Below are 23,650 nucleotides of genomic sequence, written 5' to 3' on the forward strand. Positions count from 1 at the left end.
TTCTATCCCTTCCTTTCTCTTTCATTAAATCACACCATAAAAAGATGTATTCAAAGTGATATTCTAACAACAAAGAATTGGCTTTGGAGCACTGTGTGGCACTGCTTTAGGGGGGCAGCCTGGAACCACCCCCCTTGAAGATGCTTGTTTGGCAGGAAAGTGTGGTGATGTAGATAGAGAGGGTCAGAAATGGGATGAGTACAAGTTATTAGTGGTTTAAAAGCATTACATGTGATAAAAATGGGAATCCTGGTATTCATTCTCCCCCATCAAGGAGAGATATGATGAAAGAGGCCACTAAAATGGGTTTTGCAGTGGCGTTTTGGATAGAATATGAATGGAGCAAAACTGAGATTTACAGACACGAATCTGTAGTGATTGACTTGTGAGACAATAACTCACAAGCAGGCTGTGCAGCTTTTAAACTAGCTTGTGGAACAAGATGTTTGTAATATTGTTCTGAACCTGGTCACTCGGTACTGTCTTTAAAGGGAGGAAAGGGGGAGCAGTTTTCACAGATGCTATAACCTCTTAGCTTTCCTACCTGCTTCAAGCACCACATACTTTGCCAGGTTGAATTATGTGCTGCATGTAAGCTCTGGCTGATGAGCAAAGTAACCATCCCACCTGACTTGAGTAAGACTTGCCACAGGCCCTAAGTCTTTCTGTGGCAGGCTTTTATAGGATCAGGCTTCTGTTTGTGGGATTTATTTGTGTTTTTCTTAATGGAAAAAGAACAAGTTCTGTATTACCTGTAAAGTATTGAGTGTGGAAGGCTTTTTGTTTGCTAACAGTTTTCTAGATCCTATTTGTTTCCTCATAAGCATCTATTCTTCCCCAAATTATTCTGTCTCCTCAGAGCAGTCTTCGGCTAAAGAGAGGACAGATTTGCACCATTAGCAGTACATTGTCTCAAAGCTGTGATTTGTGATAAGGAAAATATGATTGTTGTGATGTAAACCCAAAGGTGCTCTTGCTCCTATTGCCACGTTTGGCCGTGATTTACGTATTTCTATCCTCTTAATTTCAAAGGATTTCTTTCTAGTCAGGAGTTAAATGGACCCATTCAGTGTTTATATTTATGCAAACGATCGTTGTGTCATTAGGATTGCAACATAAAAATAGAAGTGACAGATACTTTACATACCTTTGAGCATTAAAAGTGATTACAATTGCTTACATAAAAGGGGTTGCTTTATTAATTAATTAACTCGGAGAAAAAATGCTAGTGACCCTCTGAAGGAATATCAATAGCTGAAACATTAATTATGCAAATAAGAACTGTCTTTACTGTTCATTATTCATCGTTTAACATGAAAATTGCCTTTTGAAATAATGCTTCATTCATATATTTCAATAAATGTCTAATCTGCCTGGGTCTGGGTTTTGGGACAAAGACTCCGCAGTGACATTGACACGCACAAACCCCTTGTTCCCTTGTGGCACTTGGTTCAAGTCTCCATACCCAGTTCCTAGTGCTGGGCAGGTATATCTCTGGGAGGATTGCTTCCTGAGGCAGCATTTCTTTGTGAACGAGTTCTTGTGAAATCAGTGTTCGGAGAGATAGGGTTGGTATACTTCATAGGTGGGGAGGAAAGAAGCAGCAAAATGCTTGAAGAGCTTTTGTGGCTTTCTGGTGGCTTCAAAGGGAAGCTATAGCAGAGCTATGGAACCATCCCAGCTCCAAGGCCTGTTTGAGGCTGCTGAGTTGTGGGATTGACTTTTTCTTTGGCGAGTCAGTCGAGGTAGTAGCAAGGCAAACAAATAGCGTAAGGAAAACCAAGTTAGACTGTGTGTTTGATTACTCTGAGCTTATGCACTCAGTCATCCTGCTGGTCCCTTTTACATTCTGAAAACATGACTCCATGCAGCCTGTCAAGTGCTGCAGGTGATTTCATAAGGGTTAGGAGAATACTTCCCTTGTGAAGAGCTCTGCCTTTTTATTTTCTGAAGTGCCAGAGTGTGTTATCAAAGTCTGATGAAGGATTCCTGGTGGGTTTTATTCCATTTCATATCCCTAAAGACAACAGTCGAAGGTTTCCAGGTTACTTGCTCAGGTGTCTATATAGTATATATAAGTATACCTGCAAGTATATAAGTATCCCTGCAAGAGGAGAGAGAGGAGGAGCAGTGTTTTCTTTCTCAGAACAAAAGGCTGTGCTGCAAATAATCTTGCTTCAGCTTTGAATATGCAGGCAAGAAGTAGTAGCCATGCAGTGCCAGAAAATCTTTTACTCTCCACTCCCTGAAGAGTGCCTGCTTGTAAGTGTAAGATTTCCTTTTTTTAATGCCCTAGAACTTGCTATGCCAATAGCAAAAGGGCTGATGAAGAAATATGTTCCCCCCCTTCCCTTGTAGTGTGATGAATTGTGGAAGTCCTGATTGAAAATTCTAATCACAGCCTTGCAGTCCTTCAGATCACAACCCTTGACAGTTGATTCACTCCTTTTCATGCCTGCTGCCTCTGACTGCTTCTGGTGCCTCTTATGCATGAGTCTATCATTAGCACACAAAGCATGATGGATTGGTTGGGGTACCTCTATCCTTAGAACCTGGGAAATGCTTCTTTTTCAGAATCAAAGAACCTGTGTGTGACACCGTCATGAATGAGAGAAGAAAGTAATACAGTATTGGATGTGCCTGTTTGCTGCCACTGTTTAGAGAGAAAATGATGCATTATGGGGAATGTAAGTATATGGTCTGTTTGTTTGGGGTTTGCACTCCTTGTGAGCGAACGATGCAGGAAATCCTGGGTCTTAAATAATACATAAGCCGAGTCTGAGTTGCAGTAGTTATTGGAGATCGGAACTGCGAGCACTTACAAAATCCTACTCAAAGACCAGCCCGTTTATGAAATCGTTTAACTCTCAGTGTGATCTGGTGACCAAACCGATTAGGAATAATTGGGTTTGCTGCTGACTGTGGATTGTCTCCTATAGACCCTTTCAACGGGAAACTTCTGCAAATGTTTGCACCTTGCCAGTGCTTTTATTCATCTGTGTGACTTGGCATTTAATGTTTCAGTGAACAAGGCGGTTGAGTTTTGGCTCCCGGGAAAGATTGATAGGAGCAATTTCCGAATGTGGTATCAAAACAAAGTGAAAATATGTCATGTTCAAATACAGAGCTCCGATGCGTCATGCGGCCTTGTAATAAATGAAACAGCACTACAGACCTGACAGATCGGCGAGGAAATGTTTGTAAATTTATGATGATTAATTTTCAAGATAAACTGCAATAAAAAAGGGCGTTAGTAGATGCTTAAAGGAGGTGAGGGGAAGCAGCTTTCCCAAATGAAAACAAGCAGGTAATGATAAGGCTGCCTTCGCTTTTGTATCGCGCTCGCTAAAATTTGCGCAGTGAGTAAATGGATATCCTGGCTGCTGCACCTGGCAATAACAGCTACTCAGGCAAGTGTAACATCTTGGGGAAATTCCACTTCTTGCGTCCGTACTGTTACTTTGTGCAGGTTGTCTCAGAAGCAGGAGCAACACAAAGAAGAGCTGGATATTCGCTACCAGGCCTGGTGATTCTGTCTTAGCCATCAAAGTAAACCAGCACTGAACCTAGTGAGAAGACAGAAATAGCTCTGTAGTTCCTTGAGAGAAAGCCAAACTTCCTCTGAACCTCACTATGTTTGTTCATCTTCAGCCTCTTGAAGATTGACTTTGTTTTGCATTAGAGCAATTAGATAGGCTCTAATTCAGCTGATAGGCTGAGAAAGTTGGGGCTGTTCAGCCTGGAGAAGAGGAGGCTGCGTGGAGACCTCATAGCAGCCTTCCAGTATCTGAAGGGGGGGCCTATAGGGATGCTGGGGAGGGACTCTTCATTAGGGACTGTAGTGATAGCACAAGAGGGAATGGGGTCAAACTTAAACAGGGGAAGTTTAGATTGGATCTAAGGAGGAAATTCTTTCCTGTGAGGGTGGTGAGGCACTGGAATGGGTTGCCCAGGGAAGTTTTGAATGCTCCATCCCTGGTGGTGTTCAAAGCCAGGCTGGACAGAGCCTTGGGCAACATGGTTTAGTGTGAAGTGTCCTTACCCATGGCAGGGGGGTTGGAACTGGACGATCTTAAGGTCCTTTCCAACCCTAACTATTCTATGATTCTATGATAAATGCAAAGAATGCAATTTGGTAAGATAGAAACTGATTTATTTAAGCATTGCTAGGTAGTATTGTGCTAAAAGCATGCTTTGATACCATTTATACTTTGTAAGAATTCAGCCATACGTGCCAAGTGCTTGAGTCTTCTTTGTATTGATTCAGGTTTACTTCTAATGGTAGGGTTCCTTGCTTCACTTCTTCCCATTTCATTGTGGTTGCACAGCTGCCTTGGCAATCAACAGGTACGGAATAGCTTTACGCACCCATTAGTACTTTGTAGTTGCTGGCAAACATGATCTAATAAAGTGAATGAAGGAACTATACACTGGGACAGATCCTGGATCCAGTGTAAATTGGTACAGCTCCGCTGCCCTAGGATAGCTGTTTTGGCGTTGTTTGTTCCATGTGGTTACATATAAGAAACTACATTGAACTGAATGATGATTTGCATCGTAGCTCTTTCTTTTGTAGCATTTAGCTTAACCAATATTTGCTTTTTGACTTCAAGATTGTCTTAATTAGATACAGGCTTGTATATATACACATACAGACCATCTAGTCTATATATAAAGTGACATATTGAAGCAGTGACATTATTTTGCTTGTTATTTAAGCATGTGTTTAGTGGTTTTCCCCCCCTGTAAGGCCTCTTTGCTGTATCTAATGTCTCTCTTGTAGTATCAATTGCTGCCAAATGCAAAAAGGTAAAATAGTGTCATTCCCTAGCAGTTATCCTTACTTCTCCTTTATTTCAAGGAGCTGCGCTGTGCTGTGGTGAAAACTGGTGTAACTTTTGCTCATGTCAGTTTGTCTGCTCTTTTCTTCCCTGGATCTATATGCGCTGAATTGATATTGATTCTGATGTTCATTTTAAAACTAGGCACTGAAACATATATTTATGCATCTAATTAGATGAAACTGCTACTGGTGGTTCAAGCTGTGGTAGGACCTGATTATGCTCAGTTTCTTTATGTTGGGTATCTTTTCAACGGCTGAGGCTGCATTCCATGAGCAGCTCAGTGCTGCTCAAAGGGCAAGGCTTACTCATCTCCTACACATGTCACAGTGTTGCTTGTTGGGTCTCTCTTGTTTAACAGCTGAGAAGACATTTCTGTTCAAAGATATGAGAAACTTTTTGAAAGGGGGTGTTAGGAAGGAAATGGGATGCATTGTGACAGAAGCTTGACAAAGAAAGGAGTAAGCCTTTGCAGTGTGTTTGGACAGAGCCCTAGCTTTGTCTCAGTGAGGCCGAAAGTGAGCTTTCATGTTGGAGATGGAGGAAATAAAAGAGTTTCAGAAAGGATATGAGCTGCCCTTTTTTTCAGAACAGGAATTGAACAGGAAAAAAAATAAGCCAGAAGCATCAATGTAATGTTATTCTGAAACAACCAAAAGTCATTTAAAAGGAGACGCTATGGTTTTCGTTAGCACTGTAGGCTTTTACATGAGAACGTTTTATGTTGCTACAAAGTTTGTGGGAGACCCCAATAGTTTTTTGCCAGCTGTTAATTTCAGGCTCTCTGAGGATGTACAGCATCTTGTATCCTACCTTCCTCATCTTCAGCAGTGCTGCTTCTTCTCTGTTAAAGAAAGACACCTGGAGGTCCTAGAATTTTCCTTGGCACCCTTGGGGCGGCAGGTGTGTAGCTCAAAGGCAGTCTTCATCTGTAGACTATAAATCCACTTGGCAGGTAGTAGAAAAGAAAAATTCTAGAAGCCATTTTTGCTATAAATAATTTTGAGCTAGGGTTACTGTCTCAAGATAGTTCTGAATGCACTTGTCCATTATATCGTATACTGTATATCCATTATATTGTATATATTGTTTATCTCTGCAGAGATACACGTTGCCAGCAAGGTCCCTATCTTACTGTGTACAGATAGAAGAAAAAACCAAGGCCCATCAGAAGAGCTTAAGGATTCACAGAATCATAGAATAGTTAGGGTTGGAAAGGACCTTAAGATCATCACACTAAACCATCTCACCCAAGGCTTCGTCCAGCCTGGCCTTGAACACTGCCAGGGATGGAGCATTCACAACCTCCCTGGGCAACCCATTCCAGTGCCTCACCACCCTAACAGGAAAAAACTTCTTCCTTATATCCAGTCTAAACTTCCCCTGTTTAAGTTTTAACCCGTTATCCCTTGTCCTATCACTACAGTCCCTAATGAAGAGTCCCTCCCCAGCATCCCTATAGGCCCCCTTCAGATACTGGAAGGCTGCTCTGAGGTCTCCACGCAGCCTTCTCTTCTCCAGGCTGAACAGCCCCAACTTTCTCAGCCTGTCTTCATACGGGAGGTGCTCCAGTCCCCTGAGCATCCTCGTGGCCCTTCTCTGGACTTGTTTCAACAAGTATATTTCACACATAAAAGTAGCATCACAAGCAAGTGACAAAAAGAAAACACCAAACCAGAGTGCAAGTGTATAACAAATTGTGCTTGCTGCCTTTAGTGCACTTCAGAATGGCTTTCAGATGCAAGCAAGTTGCTTTGATCCTCAGTCCTTAATATCAGGGATTGCTTTTTTTCTTCACCTCCAACTAATGCCACTATCTGTGATGGAGGAAGAAAAAACCCTGTTCTTTGCAGATGTTTGCAGCTCTGTGTTTTATCAGTAACCCTAGAAGGGAAATGCACGTGTTTTGTGCTTGTCTAGACTGCATGTCACTTCAGATGGAATCAATATTTTTAGGGGGAGTATCTTTGATCAGCACCGAGGTATTTTCCTGTGTTCAGTAGAGATCAGCATTAATTAGTTTGTCAGAATTGAAGTGCATCTGGATTTCTAAAAGTTGAAATACACTAGGCAAGGCTTTCAAAGTGCCACAGGAAATGTAACCATGCTGCTTCTATCATTTATATACTTTGAATGTGGGAATCCTGATACCTAAAACATGTCAGATTGTGTTCTGTGCAGCACTGAACTACTGGATACCAGCCTATACCTTTACTGCTTACTATTTGTGAAGTGTTATACAGTCATCCTATGTGGGCTTGTCTGTACTGAGGCTGTTTTCCATTCCCAAGGAACACTTTGTCCGTGCTCTGGAATTGCCAGTAATCCATTGACGAGTCACAGTCACCGTAACATGAATTTCTCAGCGTCTTAGTTTGTTTTAGAAATGAGAGCACTCGGGAAGACTGATCACTTACACTGTGGCATTTACGTTTGGAGAGAATGCAAAGTTTCTGAAGCATAAATATTCACAAACATATGATGTCTCATGTGAATGTGTTGTTTAGTGATTCCGATGTCTGTTAGCGCCTGACAGGAAGTGGCCAGAAAAGTGTGTTCTTTACTTGCAGTAACAATTGGATTGTATCCCTTTTGCAGTTTCTGACAAGTTTAGTCTCAAATAACCTGTAGTTGTTTACCATCTGAGCTGATAAAGCTTTATCAGTTTGGAAGTTAATTCAGGGAACGTCTGAGCTGTACTTGCCACCAAAGGAGAAGTTTCACGCGTTGTGAGCTGGATTATATTCAACGGTGTAAAGCTTCAGGATTGTTTGTTTTAAGGATTTGGATTGTTTGTACTTACATACAAGATCTAATGGTCTAAAGGCATTAAGAAGCTCATCAAATTTTAATATCACTGGTTCGTAGATCTTAGGTGTGGTAGTGATCCTGCATATGAAGGTTATCCTCTTGCCTCCTACTGCCTGCTGACAGGCAGAGATGCATTTGTGTTGGGTCTCATGGACTTGTCTGGAGGTTTGCATAATACCGGAATTGGCTTGAAGAAAGAGTTGCAAGAATTCCTTAAAATATCCCCTAAATGTGTTTCACTAAATAGTGTGGATGCTGTTTTAAAACGTTAACAAATACAGATTTTGTGAGGTCCTTTGCTTGCAAATCTACGGTGAAAGAGGCTTCTTGTTTACAAAATAAGGTGATATTTAAGATCACTGTTGTGCAAGTATGTAACTTCTTAACGCAAACCAGAAAACACTCGTAAAGCTAGGTTGATATTTGAGATTGGTATTCTGAATCCTGTCAAGAAGTACCTAAATTATATCCACCTCAGTGACTAACACTGTGACATTTACAGATAGGCCTTTGACTTTACAGTTTGTCACATGTGACCTGTGTATCTCAGGCTGTATCAAATCAAATACGAACTCTAAAGCTGGAATCCATCTGTGCATGAAGAGTTGTTTCTTTAGATTTCACTATAAATGTTTTTTATACATTAAGACAGTTCCCATCTATGATGTGAGTTACCACTACCATCCTCCTGTAACTATCAGTAGTTACTATCGTAACTACTGTTACGATACAGTTATTACATTATTAAATTAGCGTTACTGGAGTATATCATTAGAGTTGTTAGAGTATAAGAAATAATTTGAATTATAATGATTATGAGTTTAGAACCTTATGAGAAACTTCTAAAGATGATGGAAGGACTCCCATTGAAGTCAGTTGACTTCGATCTCACTGTATGTTAATTCTTCTGATACTTAAGGCTGCAGTTACACAATCTGGTATGCATGAACCACATTGTAAGAACAGGGATTTGTCTAGTATTCTAATATGCCCTTTGACAGGATGAGCTAAATTCTTAGTGGAGACTTCAGTTTCCCTCTTAAATTGGTGAATTATTTTTCTACCAAAGACTGAGTGTGGAGTGCTTCATGAGGTTTTGTATGTGTTGAACTCTGCTGTTTGTCAGTGGAGCAGCTCATGCACACCCATTGCATTTGCTCAGAGGGAAATGTGTGTACTTGAAAGGTCTGTTGCAGAGACTTTGAGATGTTCAGGAAGTTGAGCATGTGAATTCAGTGTTTGTGCCTAGTGGAAATTGCTGGCAAAATGCAAAGTGCCAGGGAAGCTGGATTTCCATCCTGCTCTGCCGTTGTTTGGTAGCAGTTACTGAATCGTTTTTGCAATGGGTAATTCAGTATTTTAGCTTCCTTTTCGACTTGTATCTTGGCAATGAAAGCAGATCAGTCAAAAGAGATATCGTCGGATTACATGTGAAGTCAAGATCTGTACTTCCCCAAGGGAAATACGGATTTCTGTATAGCCCATGTTACAGTCCAACAGCAGCCTTCATTAAATATTAAAAATGTGATCTGTAATAAGCGAAAAATGTATTGATATGTTAATCTTTTAAGCAATAACCAGTGTGGCTTGTCTTAAATGGTCTAGCCTTCCATTTTAACATCCAGTGACAAAGTGAAAAGGCTGTACAAAAGTATGGTACTTTAATTAAGGAGGGCAATATTAAGCTTTGAAAGTCCTCTGGAGCTTTTGTCTCTGTTGGAGCATTGTCTGTGCTGTGAATCTTCCCTAATAGTTAAAGCAAATGAACTCAAATAGCCTTTGGGCTATTTTGTTGCACCGTGGCGTTGGAGAAAAAAATTAATCCTGTGCCATTTTGCATTTGCTGTCTGGGAATCAAAGTGTGAAAGCTAATTTAAAAACTTTCACACTTGGCTTGAATGAGGGCTGCCAGTGCTTGGAGAATGTTAAATTGAACACAATTAGCTCGAAGTGGGCTAGCTTAGATGCACCCATCAGCCTCAAAGTGCCCAGGCTTAATGACTGCTCTGATAAACTAACACAGAGGTTGCAGAGAAGAATTTAAAGGCATTAAGTTGCTACTAAAACCTTACCCTGAGTAGAATAGATCTTTGAAACTGAAGTAGCTTGTACACCTAAGGGTGAGGAGCTCTGGTGACAGGGAGGGGGTTAGGTAGAGCACAGTGGAAAAAGGAAAGAAACAACTGCTGAACCTGCTCATGAATGTTAAAGACATCATTATAATCAAAGTATTTGTAAGTATAATACATTGTAATAGCAATAAATTACTATTTGTGGTTTCTGAAGCAGTTGGGTGTCATAGGTATTTACAGAAGAGGCAGCTGGTACAGCTGTGGAAGAATGAAGTCCTGGAATGTGTCAGGGAATGAGGGCTGAACGAGTGCTAGTGTTTTAATTTGGAGATATAATGTGGTTTTGAACTTAGGCTCTTAATTGTATCTGTTTATCAAGTGTTGCATCAACATATAATGGGGGCATGAGGTCCAAACTTAATTGATAAAGTGAAATTCCATGCTTGGTGTGAGAGTTCAGAGCTCTCAGACTGGATGTGAGCAGATCTGTCACAGTGCAGATGCCCTAGAGCTAGGGATTTTAGGAAGATGACTGAAGAAGCAAAAGACGATGAGCAGCTGAAGTTGTGAGAAGAGTTATCTGCAGTGGCATAAGCTGCTACTCTTTAAGTACAAAGCTGCTTCTCTTTGAAGATGGGATGTTGTTAATGGCACTAGGCAGTGGCTTTTGGGGTAGCATTTTTCTTTGACAGCATATCAGAAGATGTGTTTGGAGCTCATAGAATCATAGAATAGTTAGGGTTGGAAAGGACCTTAAGATCATCCAGTTCCAAACCCCCTGCCATGGGCAGGGACACCTCACACTAAACCATCTCACCCAAGGCTTTGTCCAACCTGGCCTTGAACACTGCCACGGATGGAGCATTCACAACCTCCCCGGGCAACCCATTCCAGTGCCTCACCACCCTAACAGGAAACAACAATTTCCTCCTTATATCCAATCTAAACTTCCCCGTTTAAGTTTTAACCCGTTATCCCTTGTCCTGTCACTACAGTCCCTAATGAAGAGTCCCTCCCCAGCATCCCTATAGGCCCCCTTCAGATACTGGAAGGCTGTTATGAGGTCTCCACGCAGCCTTCTCTTCTCCAGGTTGAACAGTCCTGACTTTCTCAGCCTATCTTCATATGGGAGGTGCTGCAGTCCCCTGATCATCCTCGTGGCCTCCTCTGGACTTGTTCCAACAGTTCCATGTCCTTTTTATGTTGAGGACACCAGAACTGCACACAGTACTCCAAGAGCTCATCCAAAACTTTCCCTTCTTCCCCCCTCTTACTCTCCCTTTTTGAAGAGTGGTTTTATCTTCAGGTGCTGAGTGAGGTCTCAGCTCAAGGAAGACTGTAGTAAGCAACCACTGATTTTCCTAGTGGAGAGAGGCCCTGATGGCAAATTGAACAGAAGTGAGTCTGTAAATTAGCATTTTACATGTCATCCAGTCTTATGTGAGCAACACAAATCGTGCAGACAACAGTGTTTTCAGTTAATGAACCCAGCCATAAGCACTCTTCACATTTAACATATTTACTGGGGGTAGCATCCAGTCAAAACTTTTTGCATGAATTAATTCTTTTTTTGCATGAATGCTGTGTGCATGAGTGCATCCATTTGTGTGTGGATTTGTATATGTGTGTACACTATTAGCGTATGCAGTGTTAAAGCATATATAGTAATACAGAAAGAACCTCTGAAGAAGTTTCATTATGCATGTAAATATATGCAGCAGAAGACTTAAAATAACTGTTTAATGGGGGAAAAAAGGGAAAAATTATGCCATTTGACATGAGGAATCTATTTTGAACTGTAGTTTATGCACAGTCTGTTTTCTGCCTTTATTTTCTGGAAATTGTTGCCTGAAATATTACGGTAGTGTGCAAAGGCTTTGCTTTCAGTTTAATTTTAACCATAATTTGCCTGAATGCTGTCAGGATAGACAGTAAAATTGGACCTTGGTAATGTTTGGCACTCGATTTCTATGGAAATAGAGTTCAGGATACAATTTTGGATTCTTAAGTAAAAGAAGATGGAATCAGAGATGTTCATGATGATTTTTAATTCTCAAGCCTATGTAAACGTCTTTTCTGCCATGATTTGGTTGGTTATATGGGCAGCAGGGGGGAGGGTTTGTAACGGTCATAGATCATAGAATCATAGAATGGTTTGGTTTGGAAGGGACCTTAAATATTGATCTAAAGACATGAATGAGCCTCCTCTATCTGTTAATCCAAAAGTTCTTTAATGGATAAAAATAGAATCAAATTACTTCACATAAAACCCCCTCAGGGTATTATTTACTGAGTTTCAAGCAGAATGACTCAATAATATTCTGAACATTCTCATGTTTAGGTCTTGAATAGAGTGACAGAGGGTTACTTTGCAGCTAAGAGGCTAAGCATTTTCCCCTGTGTTTGCTTATAGACTAGTGACATCATTTGTTCTTCAGTTACACTTCAGTCCTGATAGGAATACTAAGTCTTGTTGAAAACTACAGTAAAGGCTTTTATTAATATGAAGTGTTTGCTTTGAGGAGGTTTTCAACCTGTCAATATGTTTGTGGCCAATATAACTTCAGTTGCAGCCAACTTGGAGAATATATTTGTGAAGGTTGCTGTGGATCTGTCTCAGTTACTCTCCTTGTGATGTTCCAGTCTGTTCAGCCCTGATGAGGAGCTGTTTCTGGCCTTGCGGTGTGGACTCCAGTGCGGTCTCTGCAGGTGGACCCAGCCAGCAGAATTGATACGACTGCTTCTGCTCTTACCAGAGCTATAGCAGTATAGTAAAGCATAAATCACAATGGGACATCTGTACTGTGGGTCTCAAGGCATATGTTCCTTTCAAATTCATCAATCTGGAGAAAACAAAACCCGATCCAGAACACAGACACATTACCTTGTCTTTCTGAACCGTAAGCTGGATTGTAGTTATTCTGAACTTACCCTCATGACCATTCTATCATCATCTTGGGCAGTTACAAGGCTTTGACTAACATCCTTATGGGAAGCCAAGCTGGCAAACAGTCATGCCTTCTTCAACGGGGCTGTTTCTCAATATATCCTGATGTTGAATGTGCACAGCAGCAAAACTTCATTCCCACTTGATGGGTTTGGTCAGGTCAGTCCTATTGGTTGACTTGCCAGAGCTTGTAGAAGCAATACACTGCTATTCTACTTTCTTGTCTGTGCTGTACACAAAGCCATCTGGTTCAGGAGTAACCTTGGTGCTTTGCTGTGCTTTTGAGGTGGTGGTAGGTAAAGTACCGTCAGTCTTTAGTGATGTATAACTTGTGGAGACAAATTGAGATGGGAGAGAAGCCTTTTCTTGGCTCACATCACGTTTTCTAAGGAAAGTCTTTGGCTTAAAGATGGGCTACTCTGTGTGGCTGGTTGGCTTGGTTTATTTAATAAAGCAGTGCATTGCTTATAATAACAGAAGCCTTTTGTGAGCTTCAGGGTCTCGAGACTGTGTTTTGTCTTTCCAAGCTCTTTTGCATACTGCTTTGACACAAAAAGACGTGAAAATCCCAACTGGACCTCCTGTTTTGGTTTCCTGTCCTGCTGTGCTGAAGTCTTGTTTGAAAGATAGTCATTTCTGCCAGACTCTCATCACATATTGCTAAAGTAACTTTTGCAGGAGTAGGTGCTGAAAGAGTGCAGCTTGCAAGCTGAATTCAAGAAGGCACCGCAATATGGTTGTGGTACACCTGTGTTGCCTCTTTTTCCTGGATGTTATTACACACATGCATAAAAATGTAAATTACTGTTACGGAGCCAAGCACATCAGTAAAGAAGTGCTAAATTTAACATCCTCCAGATGGAAGAGAACTGAATGCAGAGTTGTGGATGCAGTCACGTAGTAGCTTTCCTTTCCACATGAGGTCTTACTACGAAAGAATGGGTCTGTGCTGGAGGATCAGCATCAGGATTGCATTAAGTCAGTGTCTGTAGGAAACTTTGCTGCTCAGTGGGCAAAGGAGGAGGAGGAGGAGGAAGGGGAGATTGCATGCCTCAGGGCAGCAGGACTACGTCTTGGAGATTGGACTGTATGTATCATTGCTTTTGCTACGGGGCATGCAAGACATCAGCTCCAGTAGATACACGTTGCTTTGGTAAAGTTATAAGGAACTAAAAAGAGAATTCATACTGGAAAATGTCAGGCAACTCTAACAACACATCATATTGCCAAACGTCATTATAACTAAGCTAAAATATGTTGTGAGTATCCAAAATAGCAAAATCTCTACAAAAAATGACCTAAAAGACTAAAAAAAGTATTCATTTTTTACTCAAAATTTATTATCATGTTTTGGGCTACTGTAATATGCATTTCTTTGACTGAATTACCTGAGTTAATGAATTAAATAGCATTACTTGCAGCTACCATCTAGCCACATGTAGCTCCTGTGTACTTACGAACTGGGAGTATAAAGTCTTGTCTGCAACTATGGTTGGAAGTAGATCCAGAAAATGCTTTTAAGTGTGGTTTTAGACAGTGAACCAAACTTTTCTACACTGATCTGATACCATGTCAATAGTCTTATGGGTTTTTTTTTTCCTTTTTATTTTTTTAATTGACTTTATTGCTAGGCCCCGTTCTGTGATTATTATTGATGGAATAATCAGGAATCTGCCCTTCTTGCTGTGTGTTTGGAGAAAAAATACATCTGAAGATGGAACCCAATATCCATGATTTTCAGACAACACCCTCCCCCCCCCCCCCCCCCCAACTTTGCTCTTATTAAAGTAAAGAATATGATGTATATTGGGCTGTTTAAAAAATCTAAGTAGGATGAAGACTCCACTGCAGATGATGCTGTGGAAAGGCTTTGCAGGAGAAGGGCAATCAAGTAGGGATAATTAGAGTTACTGTTTAAATATGCAGAAATTGAAAAGCTTATCTGGAAAAGCAGAGTGAGGTTATAACAGCGTAAGACTAATGTAAAAATGATTTGCAAGCAATAAAATCACATCTCCCTGACTTTGTAAGTACAAAATAATAAGCAGTATTTAATAATGGAGACTGTAATAGTCTGGGTTATAAACCCAGTGGTATGTGATTTTAGCATTAGATCTTACCTGAAGGGGATAGATTGGTTTAACACTGATAGAGTTGAGCTATGTGAGGATTACAGGTATTTGGAATGTATGTGCAGTGAGGGACGAGAGTAATTGCTCAAGATAATCTCCTTGCAGTTAACTCAGAATAATGATGTGAAGTTGGCAGAATGGCAATTCTTGGGTTTTACTTCTTCCTCCAAATCAGTCTGAATGTATGAACGCCTCTGAAGGAAACAGATGTGACTCTTACTGCTGGCGTGATTTAGAAAGGCTTGATGAAGAACAGAAGAATGTGCTGTTAAGAACAAATCCTCCTTGGCAGAGAAATGGGTAGGATGGTCTTCAAGTTCTTAATAATGTCTGGTATTTGTAACTCTGTCATTATTTTCATTAATTAACTGGAGTGGGTAACACAAACATCACACTTGTTCCACAACTAATATTATTGCTGCTTGCTATTTAGTCTGTGGAACTAAAAAAAACCCCAAACAATCCAGAATGTTCAAGTGGCACATAGGCAATAACATCACTGAACACATATTTATCCACATGGCTTTAATTGGGCATCATCTACTGTCTCACCATACTGTACTGAGAGCCTGAATGATTTCACAAGCTGGGCAGAGCCAAACCCTGCCTAATGCTGGGCATTGAGAGGAAGCTTATAAGGAGCTGCTGGAAATGCTGTAATTCAGAAGCTGGTGTCTTCCCTGGGGTTTAGCTACAGGGCATGTGGCTGCCAAGGTTGCCCTGCTCAAAGGAGAACAGAGTCAAGGCTCTGACTACTTGCAGTCCTTTGAGTTCCTATGGCACTTTCACAAGGGTGCTTAACCCAAGGGTCCTGGCTACCTTCCAAGTAGAGTAATTAAGTTCTGCATTCCTAAATTCCCTCTTGCTTTAATTGGATTAGGAATTCTTCACCTTTTGGCTTTAAACGCGGCTGGCTGAACAACTACTTTAAATGATAGCAGGGTCTTTATTTCAGATTAGGTTATGTTATCCCTGATTATACTGTACATTGTTTTAAGTGTACCGGGTGTTTCAGGAGTGTACAAAGTAGATCAACATTTTACTTATATTTTTAATTGGTTTTCCTTGCTGTACTGAAGTATACTCATTTAATGGTTATTCCTGATTACTCTCAACTTACAGGCCTTGTTAAGACTGTAGAACCATAGAATGGTTTAGGTTGGAAGGGACCTTAAAGCTCATCCAGTTCATGGGCAGGGACACCTTCCACTAGAGCAGCTTGCTCCAAGCCCCTGTGTCCAACCTGGCCTTGAACACTGCCAGGGATGGGGCAGCCACAGCTTCTCTGGGCACCCTGTGCCGGTGCCTCAGCACCCTCACAGGGAAGAATTTTTCCTAATATCTCATCTAAATCTACCTTCTAATCAAAGAGAGCTTATAAAAATACTTTAGATCTTCTGTGCATCCAGGAAGCCTTCTGTCTGCTTGTGTGTGCAGCTTTAATCTCATTTGTGTAGTCAGTGAAATCTAGGGCATCACTGAAGTTTAGTCTTCACCGTGCATTCAAATGTTCACCTGATCACTGAGATTGCTTTGTGCTTCGGAAAAACAAGCTTGTAAACAAGGGAATCTGTGCTACATCCCTTCTGAAATATGGCTCCGTTTCTAGCGTGCCAGTAACTTCTGTTTGGGTACTGGAGCCTAAATAATTGATTTTCCAGCGTGTGTTGTTGCATGGCATTTTAAAACCCAGGCTTCATTGTCAGTGAGTTCTGGGATTCTGCAGACGTTTTAATTGATGAATGGGGTTATCCAAAAGACATATAAAGTAATGAGAGGGAGTACATGGTTTAAATCTTAGAAGTTCATTTTTGGGCAGCACAAATGCGTGCTATGGGTAAAATTCAGATTAGCTCACTTAACGGTTCACCTGGCTCTAATGACACCTAAATTTAGAGCTTGCAAGCATCACTGGCCTATAATCAGAATATGTTTTGCCCTGCATAAAATGGAATTATATTAGTCAATTCGCATTAGCCAAGTCTGAATTCTGTGTCTGGTCGGATTTAGTTGCACTGTGCTGATGACAGCTCCGTTTGGCTTTTTGTTTGACCTGGATATGTGCATCTTTCTTAGTGCTGTCAATCTTCCCTTATGTTGCTCAGTGTACTCCTGTTACTGAAAATCCAAGATCTGTAGCCCTTTATTAAATTATAGTGTACATTTCATGTACCTGTAATATTTACCTTTGGGCATTAGGTCTTTTTTCCCCTCAAAAATAACTTGGTACAGGATTTTGTGGGAGTTTCTTACTCTAACATCTCTGAAAGCTCTTGAAATAAGAAGGGGGGGGACGACACACGATGACATCTTTCTGGGAAAGTCTTGAAAAAGAGAGAAAAGTAGTAATTTAGAACACATCTACTTTTTGATTATTTAAATAAGGATTGTATTTCTTGTAAGCAATTGCACAGAAGTCTTAAAAAAGCAGGATTTCACCTGTGTTATGGGCTACAAATGCACTTTCTGTAACATTCTGTCCCCTTTCTCTGCACTGATCATAACGGGCTGCTCTAAACTGACATAAAGGCTTTTCGTTGTGGACTTGATTTTGTTGGTATGCAAAGAGGGAGGGTAAAAGCAGCATCCTGTCTTTCATCCTTCTGGATGAGGATTAATCATGATCACAGCTGCAGAATAATGCAGATCTTAGCTGCTGGGCTTGAAGAGGGGGAAGGGCCAGGGTGTTGGGAGGGGGAAGGACATGAGCTGTCTTTACTTCCACATGCCCCTTTAGCCTCGGAGGCATCACGTTTAACAGAGGAGTTGCAAGAAGCAGACTCTCGGAGACGGTTTTCCTTCCATTGACTTAGCAGACCCCCTTGTATTTCAGTTTATGCCTGCTGTTTGCCAGAAGCATTCCTTGACTCCATGTGCACCGTCTCTTATGACAGGATACAGCACAGCCCTGTCTTCACTATGTGAGAGCAGTTCATCTTAAATAAAGGCACAGATTTGCTGCTGCCCCACATTACCTTTTTTTTTCCCCCACTAATTAATTTGTCATGCATCATATGCTTTTTCCTTTAATCATAAGGAATGCATTCAATTTACCAGTAAGACAGTTTTTTTTTGCATGCCATACTTGTTTCCTTGATGATGCATTAAGCAATGGATGCTGGAATGCTGCTGGCTCAAAGGTATACAGATTTAGACCAGTGACTTTTACTCTGTCTCTGCAGATAGCCCTTAAATGCCTTGCAGGTCAGCTGGTTTTGAAATGGATAAAAGTGTGCTCATTCCTTCAAGGTAAATCAGAAGGATTATGACATCTAGGAAGAGGAAACCGCCAGACAGCTCATGAGCAGTATAACTAGGGCTGACCCAGTAGCATCTCTAAAGCTTCCAATAAAATTGCCTGAGGAGTCTGCCAAGAAGCCAGATGCTGCTGCTGGAAAAATACCTTCTGTAGCTTGGCATTTGTCCTGTAATTGCTTCCAAGAGGGAATAAACAGTAGCATGACAGTGGAAGGTGAATGGGTCCTCACTGCATGCTACTTGGGTGATTTTAAAAAATGTTTTGAGAATAAGCATGGTTTTGGGATGCATTACCACTCACGCAGGTCTGTATACTTGTGTAGCTGCTTCAGAGCTCTCCATCTGAATGCTCAAGAGCACCTTTAGGCATCTTTCCTGACATTTTAGTCCTGCAGTGTCTTGATTTCTGCTACAGGTAATTCCTTTTACAGGGTCCCTAACCTGTTCATTTAGACTTTGATTTTGTACGTGCGTGATATGGTCACGTAGACCTCTCCAGTTGCATGATTATAGTGCAGTGGAGAACGTGTTTCCAAGTATGGGTGTTTCTCTGTATGGAATTATGATACAGAAAAGAAGACCTGGCCCACGTAGTTTCAGGGGTTGGATTTTCCCCCTTTTGTACGTTTTCCAGCTGTGGGAAAAGTGCCATCTTTTATTATTTAGAACCACTGCTGAATCTTGCACACGAACGGAAAATGCACAGAGCTTGACTTCTTATGGGAGGTGCTTCTTCCCTTATAAAGTGGTTAACATTCTTACTGATACAAAGCAGAGGCAGTCTGCAACATAATCAAACACAAGGCACTGCATTCGCAAATGAGATGAGAACAGATCAGTGAATTCAAGAGAATTATATATGGTTTGGAATCTCTCCAGTAAAATCTAGCAGCCATCCCCAAATACTTGTGTTTGGTATTGTTCAGAAGTCTGCCTGCTCTTCCTCTTTGCAGTCATGTGGAATTACCTTCATGACTGGCATTGCTGGCCTGAAGACTGGAGCGTTTAAATGGAATTGTCCAAAGTATTTCTGTAGCTAAAAGTCATTTATTAGTTTTAAAGAGTGATATTTGTCAGCTGTGGAGCAACAGTGTAAAAATCATCTTTGTTTGAGTGTGTAAATTCATACTTACGCTCCCAGAAAGCTGCTTGCTTTTTCCCCTTTGCTCTGCTAGACAATGAACTTTGGTAGAAACCTGGTGGTTGAGTTTGATGTAATAAATCAAAAGTCCATTTACAGCGAGGTGCAGTCCTCTGGTTAGTTTTCCTAACGCTTAACTGCCAAGGCACATGGGCTGAGTGCTGAAAAATAGCAGTGAATAAAGATCCTGGCAGAGGGTGGTGGTGCTGTTGCTGTTGACGTTAGGGAAGTTCACTTTGCTTTGCCAGAATGTCGGGAAGCATTGGGAAAATGGAAGGGCAAGATGTAGGTGAGCTCCTGGGACTGAACAAATCTCAGGGAGACCTGGAAAAGTTGCTGCAAAATTCACCTCCATTAAGAAGGCGCGTGTAAAGCATCACTTCAAACTTGACTTCAGATTAGGAAGCAGAGCTTAAGTTGGATCTTGTGTAGATTTTGTGCTGTATTGTATTTAAATGGAATGAGAGGGTAAGTCCCAGTTCAGTCTCACCTGCAGTATTAAGAAAGTCATCTTGAATTAAAAGGAGAAAAGAGCTGAATTGAGATGTTCCTATAGAGGACAGGAGATGAGTCAGTTGCCTTCAACTTATGTGCCACTTAAAAACATGCTGAGCTGTCTGGGATGCGAGATATTTATTTCTGTAACCTTTTCTTCCAATTAGAAGGCACAAATCCTGATTGTGAGGAATTTGCATTTAAATATAAAACGTGGTGTCACTGACATTGCTTTTACCTTCTCCCTGGTGATGCTCCCGACTGCATACTTCTCCCTTTCCTTCAGTGTGATGATTGCACCACTGCGCGTTGGTAATCATTTAACAGCTCTAATTACAGAATACTGTGATCCCAACTGTGTACTTTGTCCTTTTTCCCTTCTTAGTCTTCACTCTGTTTCTTTGGTGGCGAGAGGATCGCAAAAGAGCTCTTCTGCTTTGCAAATATAAATGCCAAAGACCCTGCTTTGGTAACGTACAGATTTGCATTTTCTTGTTGCTTTAGAGCTAATGACATTGAATTTCAGACATATAGGGGTTGGTTGGTCTGGTGTTGTTTACATCAGTCATGCCGGCATAACTTCACTGACACTAATGCAGATGCACCAGCATAAAATTGGTGTAACTCCAACTGCATTAAAATCAATGGAGTTAGGCCAATATAAGTCAAATGTAGCGCTATTGATTTTGTGCTGGTGTGGCTTTATTGACCTTAATGGAGGTAAGGCACTTTTCTACCAGTGGAACTTAGATCCCAGGCAAGGCTGTGCCTGGGCAGTATTTGTAGCAGTTTGTGAGGTTTGTTTCTTGTTTGTTCTTCCAAAGCATTATCAGAAATGCTTTTTCTGCTTCAGGGTTGGCAACGTAGCAATCTGGGTATAGTAAAGTCTTGGTGTAAAGCGATTCATATAGGAAAAGCATTTAGGTAATTCAGTTTCACTGTGAGCACTGGGAATTTCTAGTCCAATCTGAACAACTTACTATGTTATCTGGTAACATAGCAGCCTCTCAGTCTTGGAGGAATGATGTGAAGTTCCATTCAGTGGCAGTGCTGTTTTTCTAATACAGTGCCCTGCAGAAGCTTACAAATATCACTTTCATTTGAGTTTTGCATCTTGGAGCAGACAAATACGCTTAAAGGAACAATGTGTGTTGTATTTATTCCCCCAGCACACAGGGGGTTTGTTGCTTGTTTTCAGCTCCTTGGGCTGGAGCTGCATTCCCTGCTCCACAGGGATGTTGCTTGATGATGCTCCAACGTATATACCTGGCTGAGAGAAGAGGTAGGTGTTGACAAAACCAGTGGAAGGGGTGTTAAATGTTGTTTCATAGAGTTGAAGTAGGAAATGGTCCAGTAGGAAATCAGACTGAGACTAACTGGAGGGACAACAGCAGCACTGGAATTTCGCAGCACTAACTCTAGTCAGCAATAGAGCGGTGCAGGGAGAGCAGTGAGTTCTGGGTTCTCAGTGCTGGGGAGGGTTGTGGTTTTGGGGGGTTTTGGTTTTTTTTTTTTGTGCGTGTGTGCTTTTTTAATTATTTATTTTTACTTTTTTTATGCTGAGATAATACAAAGTTTTGTAAGGAGATGAGTTTCAGGCTAAAAGCACTGAAGGAAAGCCATTGGTCTTTAGCAACTGGCTCTAATCTGGCATTTCTTAAAGGCTTTTGAATACCCTTCCTCAGAGAAATTAGGAACTGATGTAATTCTTTTGCCTTTCTTCTTACAAGGGCATGTAGTGATAGGACAAAGGGGAATGGCTTTAAACCAAAAACTAGATTAGATACTAGGAAGAGCTTCCCTGTGAGGGTGCTGAGGCGCTGGCACAGGGTGCCCAGAGAAGCTGTGGCTGCCCCATCCCTGGCAGTGTTCAAGGCCAGGCTGGACACAGGGGCTTGGAGCAAGGTGCTGTAGTGGAAGGTGTCCCTGCCCAAGGCAGGGGGTTGGAGCTGGATGAGCTTTAAGGTCCCTTCCAACTATCCTGTGATTCTATGATCATGTAGTTTTTCCTGAGTGCAAAATGCCGTACTTCTGAATATTTCAAAAAGTCTGTTAAGGCAAGGTCTGTGTCTTCTGTTTTGCCTTTGTTCCCAGAGTTCTGTCCTCAAGAATGTAAAATAGAAACTGTGACATTAATACGAAATATTAGCAATTCCCCATTAAAAATATTGATGAAATCAATTAATTCCTGTGAAAAGCACCTTTTTAATCCAGTCAGCATTTTCTGTGAGTCGGAATTTCAAAGCACTTCTGGTGAATAATTGGTGGAGTGTAGTATTCACAACTGTATGGAGTGATGTCCAGGAGGAATTGTAGTAATTATTCCTCCTGTCATTGTAATTCTAATAAACATCTTACTTTGGAAATATTTTATAGGTCAATTTTTTGCCAAGATGCTCTTGTAGTGGTAAATCAGCTTCAGTGATGCTATTTACACCATGTGAGGAACTGGGTAGAATGCCTGAAACATGCCCTAGAGATAGAATAATGAAGCGTATTGTAAACCACAGTAAATTTAATAAAACATGTTGTTTGCCTTAGTTACTTGTAGGGTTCTTTTTTTTTAAAGGGCTTCTCGTTTTCAGGAGATATTGGATGTATTTTATAAATACTATACACAAAAAGAAGTTTAATGTTATGGTTTTAAGTACAAAGCAGTTTTCTGGTGTCGGAAGAATTCAAAAGGGTTAACTGGGACGTATCATTCTGCTGTCTCATTACAGACATAGTACAAGCAGCATAATAAAGCACATATATCTCCTCCCTTAATATATAGAATATCGGAGGTGGAAGGGAGTACTTGTTCATTTGAGTGCAAACAAAACTGAGCATGGAATATGGAGGCAGTTGCGAGTCTTTGTAATCTGCGTAGCTTAGGGAGGGGGCAGAAGCAGGGTGTTGGGTCTCAGAGGGGTGTTTGTTACTTGCAAAGGGGAATCTCGGGAGTTTTACAGGCCTCTTGGCTGCTGAGGGGATGAATTGTTGTGGGGGGTCTCAGTTTGTGCACATGAACAGTAAGCTTCCTGTCACCATTACAGGCTACAGAGGCACCAGTAAAGAAATCATAGGAAAAAGCAGTGATTGAGATGTGATGCTCTAAGAGAGATTCTCTTGACTTTGTCACTAGAAGCAGTGTATTATGCTGTTCTGTGGGCAAATGACAAAACTAGAGAAGAGGGACTGGGCACATGCAGCAGGCTTAACAGAGGTTATTTTCTTTTGCAGGCCAGACAGAGTTTTAATGCATGAGTTGGCTTAGATTTTGCTGCTAACCACATTGTTACAGAATTTGCTTTAATGAAGTATATACAGAGACAGCTTCCCCTGTTTGCTTTTCTTTTCCTCCTCATTTTCCCTTCTGTGTCAATATCTTAAGTGCTCTTTTTTACCTCATTTTTTTTACCTCATTTTCCTTGTTTTCTGGTTCTTACTTGCAGGCTTTATTAACTGAAATATATAAGTGGCGTTTGGAGCAGTCCCTTGGGTTTTGGTTTGGAATTAGTGTCGTTCCTTGTGTAAAAGATGAATACTCTGATACCAAGTAGGATGTGCGCAAGGCCTGACCCTTAGGGAAATGAGCTGATGAGTACAAAATAGTGTGAGCAGTTCCAGAGAGTTTCATGGCCTCCTCTCTCTGAAGGGTATAAGGACAATGGTGGCAAAGAAGGGTTTTTGCACTGTCTTTGTGCGGTCCCATCAAAGTTCTCTGCGTTAGATGAGAAGTTGATGAGTAACATTTTTCTCCCTGGCTAGAAGTCCTTCATGCTTCAACTGTTTCCCATTCTTCAGGATCACAGCCCTTTTAAAATAGTTTTGTCACATTTTGCCCTTTTAATATGTTTGGGTTTTAACACTTGCAAAATCATAGGCATCACCGTTCCCTTACAGACGATTATACTGGGTGCTTTGGAGGAAAGGAAATGAGTTGCAAGACATCAGAGGTATGAAAGCAA

At 41.1% G+C, this 23,650-nt stretch overlaps 2 protein-coding genes across 12 annotated transcripts in view; both read left to right on the forward strand.

Annotated features, from left to right (window-relative positions):
- The window catches only part of MYSM1 (Myb like, SWIRM and MPN domains 1), a 476,369-nt gene extending 472,569 nt beyond the window's left edge, over nucleotides 1-3,800 (forward strand). The window contains exon 22 of the mRNA XM_061451113.1: nucleotides 3,715-3,800. The gene's annotated coding sequence lies outside the window, so the exon portion shown is untranslated. The remainder of the gene's footprint in view (nucleotides 1-3,714) is intronic.
- The window catches only part of DAB1 (DAB adaptor protein 1), a 483,239-nt gene that overhangs the window by 327,134 nt on the left and 132,455 nt on the right, over nucleotides 1-23,650 (forward strand). The window contains exons 1-2 of one of the 11 annotated variants that reach the window (XM_061451128.1): nucleotides 20,101-20,166; nucleotides 20,867-20,979. The exons of 9 other annotated variants lie outside the window; for them this stretch is intronic. The gene's annotated coding sequence lies outside the window, so the exon portion shown is untranslated. Of the gene's footprint in view, nucleotides 1-20,092; nucleotides 20,167-20,866; nucleotides 20,980-23,650 lie in introns of those variants that run through there. One more of the 11 variants, XM_061451127.1, reaches the window with a different exon arrangement.

This window comes from Pezoporus flaviventris, unplaced genomic scaffold, assembly GCF_033815535.1.
Source record: "Pezoporus flaviventris isolate CSIRO_AGI_PZ_B2104156 unplaced genomic scaffold, CSIRO_AGI_Pfla_v1 ptg000013l, whole genome shotgun sequence".
NCBI lineage: Eukaryota > Metazoa > Chordata > Aves > Psittaciformes > Psittacidae > Pezoporus > Pezoporus flaviventris.